Below are 14,651 nucleotides of genomic sequence, written 5' to 3'. Positions count from 1 at the left end.
GAGCAAGAGATTTAGACATCCAGATACAGGAGTTTTGGAGATTCCCTAACAGATACAATGCAAAAAGGTGTTCTCAATGACACATTATTGTAAAACCATCTAAAGTCAAAGCCAAGGCGAGAGTTCTAAAAATATTAAGAGAAAAGCATCTATTCATAGAGAACTCTCATCATACTAACTGGAGGTTTCTCATCAGAAACCTTGTAGACTAGAAGAAAATGAGAAAATATATTCCAAGTGATGAAAGAAAAAGAACTCTGCCAGTGAAGGATACTATATCCAGTGAAATTATTCTTCATAAATGAAGGCAAAATAAAGTCCTTTCCAAACAAGCAAAAGTTGAGGGAATTAATTACTACTATACTGACCCTACAAAAAACGCTCATGGGGATCTTAAGAAAGCAAAAGGACATTTACCATCATGAAGACACATGAAAGTATAAATCTCACTGGTAAAGCAGACACAGAAATGAGGAAGAAAAATGATTCAAATAGTAACAGTACAGATGATTATCAAATTGCAATGACAATAAGAAAAAGAAAAGAAAGGAACAAGGAATATATAAAGTAACCAAAAAGACAATCAACAAAATGAAACAAACAAAATCTTGTATACCAACAATAATCTTGAATGTAAATGGATTAAGTTCTCCACTTAAAAGATGTATACTGGCTGAATGGATTAGAAAAACATCATTCAATGATATGCTGTGAGGAAGAAATGCACTGTACCTGTAAATACACATATAAATGGAAAGAAAATTGATAGAAAACAGATATTACACATAAACAAAACCAAAACCAAAATGGAACATAAATAGCTGCGCTTAGAGAAAACAGACTTTAAATCAAGAACAGTAAAAAAAAAAAAAGAAGAAGAAGAAGATCATTATATAATAATAATGGGATCAATCCAGCAAGAGGATATAACAATTCTGAATATATTTGCATTCAAAACTGGAACACCCAGATACATCAAGCAAACATTACTACATATAAAGGGACAGAAAGACTAAAAATACAAGGATGTCCACTTTCACCACTCTCATTTAGCATAGTGCTGGAATTCCTCACCAAAGCAATGGTGCAAGAGAAAAAAAAAAGGCATCCAGGTTGAAAAGCAGAAAGTCCAATTATCCCGTTTCACCAATGATATGATTTTACATTTAGAAAAACCTAAAGACTCCACCCAAAACTCTTAGATTAAGTAAATGAATTCAGTAATGGTTCAGGATACAAAATACACAGAAATCAGTAGTGTTTCTATATAATGATAGCAATCAGATTGAGGACAAATCAAGAAGGCAACCCATTTACAATAGCTGCAAACAATAGAATACCTAGGAATATATTTAACCAAGGAAATGAAAGTTATCTATAAGGAGAATTACTACAAAACACTGTTGAAAGAAATCACAGATGGTGCAAATAAATGGAAACACATCCCATGCTCATGGATAAGAAGAATCAATATTTTGAAAAAGACCATACTGCACACAGAAATCTACAGGTTTGATGCAATTCCCATTAAAATACCATCATTTTTCACGGATCTAGGAAAAAAATCCTAAAATTCATATGGAACCAAAAAATAGCCTGATTAAGCAAAAGAAATCCTGAGCAAGAAGAACAAAGCTTGAGGTATCACATTACCTGTCTTTAAATTATACTACAAGTCTATAGCAACCAAAACAGCATTATGCTGGTATAAAAATGAACCCATAGATCAATGGAACAGGGTAGAGAACCCAGAAATAAAGTCATGTACCTACAACCAACTGATCTTTGAAAAAGTCAGCAAAAATATATACTGGGAGGTGACAAACCAGATAGTCATATGCAGAAGAATGAAACTGGATGCATACCTCTCACTATATACAAAAACTAACTCAAGATGTATCATAGACCTAAACATAATATCTAAGATTATAAAAGTCCTAGAAGAAAACCTGGGGCAAACTTTTCTAGACAATGGCCCAGTCAAAGAATTTATGACTAAGATCTTAAAAGCACCGACAAATAATACAAAAATAGACAAATGAGACTAATTTAAATTTACAAGCTTCTGTATAGCAAAAGAAACAATCAACAGAGTAAACAGACAATGTCCAGAATGGGAAAAATATTTGTAATCTATGCCTCAACAAAGGGCTAACATCCAGCATTTACAAGGATCTCACACAAGTCAACAAGAAAGAAGACCTCATTAAAAAGTGGATAAAAGATTTGAACAGGTATTTCTCTTTCTTTATTTCTTTTTCTTTTCTCTTTTTTGGAGACAGAGTCTCATTCTGTTGCCCAGGCTGGAGTTCAGTGGCATGATCTCAGCTCACTGCAGCCTCCGTCTCCTGGGTTCAAGTGATTATCCTGCCTCAGGCTCCTGAGTGGCTGGGATTATAAGTGTGTGCCACCACACCTGGCTAATTTTGAATTTTTAGTAGAGACTGGGGTTTCTCCATGTTCGTCAGGCTGGTCTTGAACTCCCGACCTCAGATGACCTGCCCACCTTGGCTTCCCAAAGTGCTGGGATTACAGTTGTGAGCCACTGCACCCATAACAGGTATTTTTCAAAAGACAAACAAATGGCCAACAAACATGTGAAAAAATGCTTAATATCACTAGTCATCACTACAGTGCAAATTAAAACCACAATGAGATACTATATTACACCAGTCAGAATGACTATTAAAATGTCAAAACAACACATGTTGGTGAGGATGCAGAGAAAAGAGGGGCAGTTATACATTGTTGGTAGGAATATAAATTAGGACAACCTTTATGGAAAACAGTATGGAGATTTCTCAGATAATAAAGAGAACTACCATCCAATCCGTCAATCCCACTAGTGAGTATTTATACAAAGGGAAATAAATCAGTATACCAAAGAGACCTGCACTAACATGTTTATTGCAGCACTGCTTACCATATCAAAGATATGGAATCAACCTAAATGTCCATCCGTGGACAAATGGATAAAGAAAATGTGGCATATGTACACAGCAGAATGCTGCTCAGCAATAAAAATGAATGAAATCATATCTTTTGTAGCATCATGATGGAACTAGAAGCCATTATCCTCAATGAAATAACAGAAATGGAAAGTCAAATATTGCATATTTTCCCTTATAAGTGGGAGCTAAACAAAGGGTACACGTAGCCATATGGAGTAGACTAGTAAACACTGGAGACTACAAGAGGTGGGAGGTTGAAAGGGAGTGGGGGTTTTAAAATTACCTATTGGGTACAATGTTTACCATTCTGGTGAACTTAGCCACTACATAATATATGTGTGTAAAAAATCTGCACTTATATCCCCTAAATATATATTTTTAAAAATTAAATAAAGATAAAATAAAATGTAAATTGGATCACAAATTTCCCACCTTAAATTTCTTATTGCTTTTCTAGTTACTTTTCTTTTAAATATTTTATTTTGGAGAATTTTTTAAAATACGAAAAAACCCGAGACAAGTTGCAAAAATAGGACAATGAACTTCTGTATAACCTTTATCTGTATTGACTGTTATTCTCTTTCGTTTTAAATTATACATATATTTAATATATTTAAGATGTACTATATGATATTTTATTATACATACATACATACATGATATTTAGTATAAGTTAGTGAAATGTTTACAATGGTTACTATAGTCAAGCAATTAACATATCATCATCTCGCATAATTACTCATTTTTTGTTTGTGGTAAGATCACCTAAAATCTACCTTTTAAGCAACAACCCAGAATTTTCTTAAGGTAAAGACCAAAATCCTTAACACGACTTAGCCATTCCTGGGTGATTGTCCCAGGGAATCTCTGCAGAATCATTTTGCCCCTATTTTTACATTTTTGTGATTGAGTAATATTGATGTTTTGAAACAGTTTTATTGAGATATAATAAAGTAGTATAATATATTCACAGAGGTGTGCAACCATCACCACAGTCTAGTTTTAGAATATTTTCATTACCCCCAAAAGAACCTCTTTTCATATTAACAGCTACTCCCTTTTTTGCTCCAATCTCCAGCTCTAGGCAACATAAATATTGTTTGAGGCATTCATAAGAGCTTCTTTCTCTTTACTGGGCTAATTCGATTTGCCTTTGAGATCTAATTACAAATGTCACTTCCTCAGGGAAAATTTCTATTTCTTGTACCTACTATATCAAATCTCCCTGTTATAGTCTCTGTTAGCATCTTGAACTTGTAGCACTTAAAACAACTATAATTTACTAATTACTGGTTTATTTATTTGTTTTTTCTTTTGACATGGAGTCTCTATCTGCTGCCCAGGCTGGAGAGCAACAACACGATATCGGTTCACTGCAACCTCCACCTCCCAGGTTCAAGCGATTCTTCTGCCTCAGCCTCCAGAGTAGCTGGGATTACAGGTGACTACTACCACATCCAGCTTATGTTTTGTATGTTTTTAGTAGAGACGGGGTTTCACCATGTAGGCCAGGCTGGTCTCCAATTCTTGACTTCAGGCGATCTGCACACCTTGTTCTCCCAAAGTGTTGGGATTATAGGAGTGATCCACAGTGCCCAGCCTAATTTTTAACTTAAAATCTATCTTCTGCACAAGATTATAGCCTTCGTGGGAACTTTTGTTTACCAATGATTGCTTAGTACCTAGCACAATGCCTGGGGCAGAGTAGGTGTCCAGTCAATAGATCTTTATTTTATAACTAAATAAAAGTTATAGATATTTGTTGAATGAATGAATACACAAATGAAAGGAGGGTCTATTGAAATAGTCATCCTGAGTGTATACATCCTGAGAACATTTCTCTATGTTCATTAAACTGAAGTCAAACTGGAAGCATTCTTCTAAGTGATGAAAGCCTCCTTTCTGGCAAACCCACATAAGCTCCCAAGACCACTTCAAAAAGTAGCTTATATGACTATGAATCTTACAAACACCACTTTATTTCTTGATTTTCTGTGAAACAAATGGCAAAGTGTTCTATTCTGAACTCCCATGGATAAAATTTTATTTCAGAGTTCTTTAATCAATTTTCACCTAACTTCCACACATAGTCTACTAGCACCATAGGAGCCAGGAGCCTTTAGAGACCCCAACCAAACCTGTGACCTGTTATACAATCACTTAGCCATGCCTGTAAACAGATATAGGAGCTTCACAAACCCCATCTTCTCTGCTACTCTCAGAACCAAATTATTTCACATGGTTTTATGGTGAATAAACTCAAACAGCAATTTTTTTCAGCTTAAGGGAACTCAGAAAAAGGTTTATGATTTGCTATGACCTTTTCCCACCTTTTTAACTTTGAAAAATTTTGTGTTTCTTGCATTTCCAACGTTTTTACCTGTAACTTCCTGGTTTAAAGAAGGAAAATAAACGAATCATTCTTTTGCCGGTGCCTGGCAGGGAGGGATTGAAGCAATGGGAAAAAGAAAATGGATGAAATTGCAGGAGAGAAAATTTATGATAAGTATCACACAAAGCTTCCTGGCAATGAACTCTGTTAGTTATGGAATTGGAAAATGTTGGAAGTACTATCCCTAGAGATAGTGGCTGGCTGAGGTCTAGGGATAAAAAAGAAAATGTAAGTACTATTCAAAATAAACCCATTTAAATAGGCATTAACCCATTTGCTTCACAGGATCTTTTGATCTCAAATGTATAAATATTCTATAATATTAGGAAAACTGAGTTTAGTAATTTGGACTCAAGTTGCCCACTTTAAAAAGAGTGTATATGACTCTCTAGGCACTCAAAATATCTGCTTTGTAATAAAACTTCTCCCAGGGGTCCCAGAGTTTTATAATGTTAGAACTAGAAAGATCTATGTTAAAGTGTCTAATCTACCCTCTCATTTTCTATATGGGAAAACTGAGGCCTAGAAAAACGCAGGGATTTGCTCAATGGAGCACAGACAACTGGTAAAACCAAACTCAATGACCTGCACATCAGTCCCCTTTTCTCTATGTGCTGACTTAGGCCATGTCCACATGGGCACATATTCGTTCAATTTAATGAGAACATTTTCTCCCTATTTGTTAGATTTAGGGAAGCTGAAGCTTTTGTGAAAAAAACAAACATTTAAACAGGAAAGAGACCAATCTTTAAACACTTCGTATATAAAAAAGAAAAAACCAAAAAACAAAACAAAACAAAACAAAACAAAACCCACCCTTTTTTCCTTTATTCCAAGGCCCTATCAACAGTTGATTGTTGAGTGTTTTTTAACTTAGTCTTGCTTTGCTTTATTTCATCCTTGATTGCATTCTCATTCTCTCTCGGCAGCCACTCTTAACTGTTACCATTTTGTCAGCTTCCCTGCTGCTCTAAGACTGTCACTGCAACTGATTAATTTCATTAGCACAATGATGCACTTAAGAAAGACTAGCTTTCATCTCTTTTGTTTTGTGATCCAGGGTACACATCACCGACAGAATATTTGCAGCAGGAGATAGCTGCTTAGATGCCAGATAGGAAGAGAAAAGTGAGAGAATCTTTGACTGTATTTCTTTAAGTAAAATGTTCAAGACCTCCTGGGTCCTCAAGGAATCCAGCTAAGGTGTTCATCTATGTAATCAGAATCCTATTGTTTTGCAAGTGTTTTGCTTATCCTGGCAGTTGGGAAAATGGCTTCCAATCTATTATTTGTCAAGTGGAGAGGAGAAAGAAATAATACTAACATTTATTTTACATCCATTCTGTGCCAGGCACTATCCTGGTACACATTTCATCAAATTAAGTACAGCCTTACAACGATAAATTCTTAGCTGCTTAGGAGCCTTTTAACTGGGATGCATAATTCCCTGAAATCATATGGCTGCTCCAATCCCTGGTTACTACCCACACAAGTTAAGAAACTCAACTACAAAATGAGCAAGGGAAATGAGAGGAAAACCCAAGATTTAGGAATGAGAACACTAATACAGAACACATCCCCTATGTAAAATGGGCATAAGATAAAAAATTATTATTTTCTGAAAAGTTTGCAGACTTTTCAGAGATATGTTATAGCAGAAAACACGCTGTGCAAAAATATCTGAGTTCTAGTCACAGTTTTGTTACTCACTGGTTTCGTGATTTTGGGTAAGTCTCTTTCTTTCTCTTTATGGGGCTGAGTTTCAACATATAAAAAGCTCTACAACCATCTGATCTTTGACAAACCTGACAAAAACAAGCAGTGGGGAAAGGATTCCCTGTTTAATAAATGGTGTTGGGAAAACTGGCTAGCCATGTGGAGAAAACCGAAACTGGACCTCTTCCTGACACCTTACATTAAAAATAACTCCAGATGGATTAAAGATTTAAACATAAGACCTAACACCATAAAAACCCTAGAAGAAAACCTAGGCAAAACCATTCAGGACATAGTCATAGGCAAAGACTTCATGACTAAAACACCAAAAGCATTGGCAACAAAAGCCAAAATAGACAAACGGGATCTAATTACATTTAAGAGTTTCTGCACAAGAGAGACAATCACCAGAGTGAACCGGCAACCAACAGAATGAGTCAAAGAGACTTAATTGGCTTATATCACAAATCTGAGTTGAAAAATTATTTAAAGCATTTGTGAAATTATTTTATCAGGGATATAGGTTCAACAGGCTGTGCCTGTAAGGGCAAATGCTGTTGGATCTCTGTTGAGTTGTCGATTGGGTCTCTGGGTGGATGCAATCCTTAGTAAGCTGGGGTTGCGTTATCAGCGCTTTTGAACCAGTCACTTCAGTTCTGTTGGAAGAAAAGCAGAATATTCCAAAGCATACAATTATCATTTGATAGGAGGAGTTACCCATATAGTCAACAATTGGATTTACTGCTGATTGCTACTATAATCTCAGCCCAGTCCAGAAAGACATTACTAGCTGTCAGGGTAGTAGGAACAGCCTATGGACATAATACACAGGTGTTTATTAGGGACCCTCACGGATATATTCACTTCTTTTAATATTATTACCATTGTATTTTTTTCTCATTGGCCCTATTATGGAGGCCTTCACTGGCTTCGGGCCTGACTTACAACATAACCCATGGCTTTCCTCCCTAGGAGCAGGCACAATAACTGATTAGTAAGTTTTCAGCCTTACTTATGCTATCCACACTATGATCACTCCAGCAGGTATTGGTGCTGCCATGTGTTGATATCATAAGGATTTTGGACCTCCATCAAGGAAAATAGCTGGGACTATCTCTGCTCTGAGAGTCTTCATGGCAACATATGGTGCCACAAAATTGATCTGGTATGGGGACACATTCCAGGTCAACTTCAGGTCCACAGAGACATTGCTACTTCGTAGATCCACTGGTATTCTCAGAAGCACAATCTAGCCATCTGCTTCAAGAGCCTGTTTGACAGGCCTTGCCAACCATTCATAAGGAGTAATGCCATGTGTCAGAATGGCTGAAATGCTTAAAATTTGCATGGCTTCAACGAGATTGTTAGTCCAAGACATGAGAGAACCATCCTGGGGCAGTGCAAATAATTTTTTTTTGAACAGGCTATTTTTTTTTTTTTTTCTGAGTCCTGCCCCTGTTGGGTTTTATGGTAAGTGAATTCTCTAGTCCATATTTTGTTTTATTGCCTAGTGTTGAATCCCTATGCTAGACTCATCAGTGTATAAGTGGGCTCCCCTCATATATGGTGGTTGGCCTGATAGGTGTCTCCATTGCCATCTTGGCCTCCATTGCCTCCATTTGTTCAATGTAGATGAGTCTGAGCACCTCTTGTAGTGCCTGACTTAAATAACTAGCAGACAAAACACCTTTCTGTTGTAGATAGAGGTGCCATTTCTGTCGGGTGTGTGATTGTGCCACCCCAGAAGTGGGCTAGGCTAGGAGGCCTTCCTCTCATCCTTTTATGGGGTATGCAGTTTGTTTTTACTATAATGTACTGCTTTTTGGCAGTGGGTTCCACTTACTGCAATTCCCTATATTTGGTCAATAGCTGTTGCTCTAGTACTGTATAGTGGGATTCTGCCCCCTTTCATAATTGAGACCAAAACCCTACAGGCATCACTTCCATTGGTTGCTTTTGTCACTAACTCCAATTTATCCCCATGACATCTCTAGTGATTTCTATACAAAAGGATCCTGTGGCAGTGGGACCCCTAGTGTTTGGGCTTGTTTCACCAACATTTTTGTTTTGTCAAATGTCTTTTGCCTATATGTGTCCAGTCTCATTTTTTTTTACCTTGCTTTATTAGGGTATATAATGAGTGGATGATTTGTGCCAAATTAGGAATAAATATTCTCCAGTAGCTTAGTAAACCTAGGAAGCCCTGATATTAGTTTACTGTCTGGGAAACAGGCTACTGTGCTATCTTATCAGTGACAATTCTGGGTATGTTTCATGTCTTATGCAACCATGTAACTCTTGGGAATTTGATGGCTGCACTGGGTCCCTGTATCATTTTGGGTTTGACTTCCCATCCCCTGTCCTTTAGGCCACCCCAGACAATTTTTGGGTCAGTCTTCATATCTGTGAGAGATTCTGAGGCTAGCATGTTATCATTAATATAGTGAAACAAGGAGACCAAGGCAGGTAGAGAGTTTAGACAAGTCTTGCTCAGCCATACTGTGACAGATGGTGAAAATGTGCAGGTACCCTTGAGGTAGCACCTGGAAAGTCCATTGTTGGCCCTCCTAAGTGAAAGCAAATTGGTCTTGTTAATCTTCTGATAGAGGAATACTGAAAAAGGTATCAACCAAGTCAATCATAGCATGGACACTTCCTAGCTTAAGGACCACTTTTCCTAGCAGTTGAACAAAATTGGGTACAATTGCATGTACAGAGGTCATCACTTTGTTTAGTTCACAGTAGTCTACTATTACTGTCCAGATGACATCTGGCTTCTTGACAGGCAACACAGGGCTGTTATGGGGGTCTTGGCCAGCCTGACTGCTTATAAATTATGTAATTTCTGCATTGTTTGGATGATTTAAGAGTATCCCCTTGGCAGGTGGTATCGTTTCATGTTCATTATTTGCCTCAGCTGGGGCAAGTATATAGACACCCATTTGTCCCATTCCCTTTTCAACACTTGATTACTTTCTGGACTTAGGTCTTGTTTATATCTAACTCACTGATTTCCACCAATGCTTCTTCTATTGTCATAGATGTTATTTACCATTCACATACTAAGAAGTGTGACCAATGAACCCAGCTGGAAATGACCTACACATTCAACATGTACCTCAAATAATGTTAAGATATTAAACTATACAAAAGGTCCACCTACAAGCGTTTATCTCATTTACATTTACTCTATTTATTTTTAGCAGTTAATCCAGATTACTCATGAGAACCAAGGCGTTAGACAAAGCTAGTGATCATTCTAAGTTATCTCCCTGTTAACCATTTTCTTAGCCTGTGAATATCAGGTGTTCAAGCAAACAAGAAACTTAAAGTGACACACATGGGCATCTTTACCCATAACTCAGAAAATTTAGCTGTTTTAATTAAACCAACAATATCAAATTAGTCTTGCTTATCAAAATATTACACAAACAAAGATCATTCTGTTTCGGTCTGAATTTATGGTGTTATAAACTTCATGTGAAATCCTGATACCTTAAAATATCTAGCAAAGGCAAATATAAAACTTATCTAATTAGTAAACCAGACAAAAATGTGTGCTGACAATTCTGAAGACTTTTTCATTTTTATTTTATCAATAATTTTAAAGTCAGTTTATTTATTAAAGATTACTAAATTCACATAAACTTGAAAAGCATTTGGATTTCTTCATGAGTGCTCATTTACTTCTAAGCCAATTTGTTATTATGCTAAACACAATACCTGATACATGTGCATATACATAAACACATATAAACATGCATACACACACAAACACACACACACACACACACACACAACCAATAGCTTTTACCTCAGAACTCTAGCTACGAGACAGCATCACAAACTCATTATTTTACGAACGACAGCTGGACCTAAATTACTTCTGATAAAATTGGGACCTCTTGACATGGTTAAAATTTGTCTGCCTTATAGGTAATCCAATGAAGGCTATTGTCTGACATTTTGGGTAAAGCAGTTTCTATAGCAGTTTTATTCTAAAAACCCTCTTTTATCCTTTTCTTTCTCCACAATTTCAACTGAGTTTTTAATGCTTATATTTTAGCTAGAAGTGGCTGAAATGTATAAGAAAAACAAAATCTCCAGTGGCCTTGAGTTAGAAGTACCATAAACAGTGAGTTTTATCTCAGCATAGTAGCTCAATAACAGCAGATTCAAAGCAGGTGGAAAAGGAAATAGAAAAATAGAAAGCTTTAGAAAAATCAACTTAACTATAGTTGCAGGTTAACCATTTGAGCTCAGATTTTGTTTTTGCTGCAATTTGCCCATCCATTAAAATATGTACAGAAGAAAGGGCCAGAATATGTAACAAGCTGGAGTCCTAGAAAACCTGGGATGCCTTTGATCTTCTGGAGGAGTTAATACCCTTTCCTCCTTTTCTGCTCTAATAATTTCTCAGTAGCCAGCCTTATTGCAACAACAAGGTATTGACTCTCATATAGTGCTTTAATATTTTAACTTTTTGCAACATTTTCTCAATCCCCACCAGCATTTTCCAAGTGTCCCTGTGCTCACACGGCGGCTCAAAAAGGTTGAGCATTTGGGCAACTCCACCACACATGTGTGTTCCCCACGATTCCTTCAGCAGAGACCCCTTCTTGCCTCATCATTTTGTCTCTCATATCCTGTCGGTGATGCCAATTGTTACAAGAAAAATGTGAGACTGTAAGCCCTCCCCAAGAAAAAAAAATTGTAAAGGAACCAAGAGACCAAAGAATGACTCAGAAAAGTCCAGCTTGATGAGTAGATGAGTTTATTAGGATTTACATACAAGGCACTCCTGTGTAGAGGTTGCTGTCTCCCATTTCTAAACTTTTTTAAAGCTAATTTTCTGGCCCTTTTCCTAATATGTTTGAACACTGAGACTTTCGCTCTTGGTTCTTTCTCAGATCCTCTGTGGAATATACAGGTTCTCAGGACACCTGCTCTTCAGCTGAGCATCATGGCTTTGGCTCACTGCCTGGCTTCCAGGGTTCAAGTAGCAGACATATATCCTTAAGTAACCTGGTGGGAGACCTGTCATACTACACTTGATTCTGTGGTTTTTTTAGTTTTCAATCCAATTTAGAAAACTTTTGGCCATTTAAAAACATAAATTATTTCTTTAAAAAAAAACTTTTATTTTAAATACATGGGATAACGTGTGTGGGTTTGTTACATGAGTATATTGCATGATGCTGATGTTTGGAACATGAATCCTGTCACCCAGCTAGTGAAGATAGTATGCAATATGTAGTTTTCAACCCATGTCCCTCCCCTCCCTCCACTCTCTGGTTGTGTGTAGTGTTAATTTTTTGCATGTCCATGTCTATGTGTGCACAGTGTTGAACTACCACTTAAAAGTGAGAATTATGCAGTATTTAGTTTCTTTTTCCATGTTAACTTGCTTAGGTTTATGGCCTTCAGCTGCATCTATGTAGATACAAAGGACATGATTTCATTCTTTTTTAATGGCTTCATAGTATTGTATGGTGTGTATGTACATTTTCTTTATTTAATCACCTTTAATGGGCACGCAGGTTGATTCCATGTCTTTGCTATTGTGAAAACCATGGTAATGAGTATACAAGTGTGTCTGTTTTGGAAGAATGATCTATTTTTCTTTGGGAATATACTCAGTAATGTGATTTCCAGATGGAATGGTAGCTCTGTTTTAAGTTATTTGAGAAATTTCCAAGCTACTTTCTACAGTAGCTGAACTAATTTACCTTGCCATCAACAGGGTATAAGTATTTACTTTCTTCTGAAGCCTCAGCAGCATCCAATATTTTTTGACTTTTTAGTAATAGCCATTTTGACTACTGTGAGATGGTATCTTATTGTGGTTCTGATTTGCAGTCCTCTATTTATTAGTGATGATGAGCAGCTTTTTCTGTATTTGTTGGCCACTGGTATCACTTCTTTTGAAAAGCATCTCTTGATTTCATTTGCCCATTTATTAATGGGGTTATTTATTTTTTGCTTGTTGATTTTTTAAAGTTCTTTATCGATTCTGGACATTAGGCCTTTGTCAGATGCATAGTTTATGTACTCATAACTATTTTCCATTCTGTAGGTCTTCTGTTTTCTCTGTTGATCATTTTGCTGTGGAGGAGTTCTCAAGTAATTCTCCTGCCTCAACCTCCTGAAGTTGGTTCTTTCTTAAAATGGCTATTTCATCTTTCAGCTCTTGGATTATTTTACTGTATTTCTTAGATTCCTTGGACTGGATTTTAATTTCCTCTTCAATTTCAATGAGCATCCTTGCCATCCAGATTCTGAATTCTGTGTCTGTCATTTAAGTCATTTAAGACTGGTTAAGAGCCATTGCTGGGGAGCTAGTGAACTTGATTGGAGGTAAGGGGACACTGGTGTTTTGAGTTACCAGCATTCTTAAGCTGATTCTTTTTCATCTGGGAGGATTTATTTTCTCTTAACGGTTGTGTAATTTGAGTATAGTCAGTTGGATTTGTTTCTGGATGTTTTCAGAGAGCCAACATTCTGTACAGAGTCTTCATTTGTGGCTGAATTCTTGCCCTTATTGTCACAGGGAGAGTATACTTGCAATTTATTTTGGGTGTTGTAGTTTGTTCTATGATACATTAGATGGCGCTTGGGATTAATGGCCCATAGATAGGCTCTTAGCTGCGTGTCTCCTTTGTATCAATACTTCCTGGCATTTGCAGCTCTGCTCTGCACTGCATGAGGAAGAGCAATGCTCACCATCTCCCCTTACTAGGTTCACTCCTGGGTCTTGCAGGAGCTGTCTCTTGTCACTGGAACTGTACTCACATTTCTTTTATTGGGTGTTCTGGGCTACGAGGCTCCCTTGTAGGCCATTACAGGGAGATAGGTCACACTCTTTCCATACTGGCCCTGTGTTTGGTGCCTCACCCTTCTCCCATGCCAGTGCATGAACAGACTCAAATGGAGCAAAAAAACAAGGCTAGGCATCAGAGGCTGTACCGTGCACATGCTCCTGTGAGACAGCCAGGCAGCAGCTCTTGGAAGGGCTGGTGGCAGGGGGGCCTACCGAACAGATGTGACCCAGTACCACAGGGAAGACAGCCCCACTTTCTCCAGGTCCAGCATTAAACTGGGGCTAGGGCTTCTTGGAAGGAGATGGAGAGCCCTGTGGGGATGGGTGTCTATGGCTACCCTGTGCACAAAGGTCTCTGTTTTCATGCTGGCTGAAGCCCTGTCTCTGCCTACTCTCAGAGAACATCCCTCTGCCAGCTCAAATGTCCATGGGGGACATGGGGTTCCCTGTAGCTGGGATCCCAGAGGGCCGCAGTGAGAGTAGGGATTCCCATAGTCTCTTCCCTAAACCCTTCCCTAGGAGCCATTTGGGGCTGGGAACTAGCCTTAGCATTGGGGTACCCCACACAGGGCTCCCAGCTTCCTCCCTCTTAAGCCTCAGTGTCTGTGTGGCTTTTCCATCAACTATCATCATTTTCTCTCTAAAAGGCTATTCAAATTATGTTGGTTTACTCAAAATTTCTATCTTTCTTGATGGGAGCAGTGTGTCCTGGCTGCATTTAGTCAGCCATCTTGTTCCTCTCTCCAGAAATTATTTCTTTTGTTTTCTTTCT

Source organism: Saimiri boliviensis, chromosome X (genome assembly GCF_048565385.1).
Source record: "Saimiri boliviensis isolate mSaiBol1 chromosome X, mSaiBol1.pri, whole genome shotgun sequence".
Lineage (NCBI taxonomy): Eukaryota > Metazoa > Chordata > Mammalia > Primates > Cebidae > Saimiri > Saimiri boliviensis.
Note: the sequence above shows the minus strand (reverse complement) of the source record.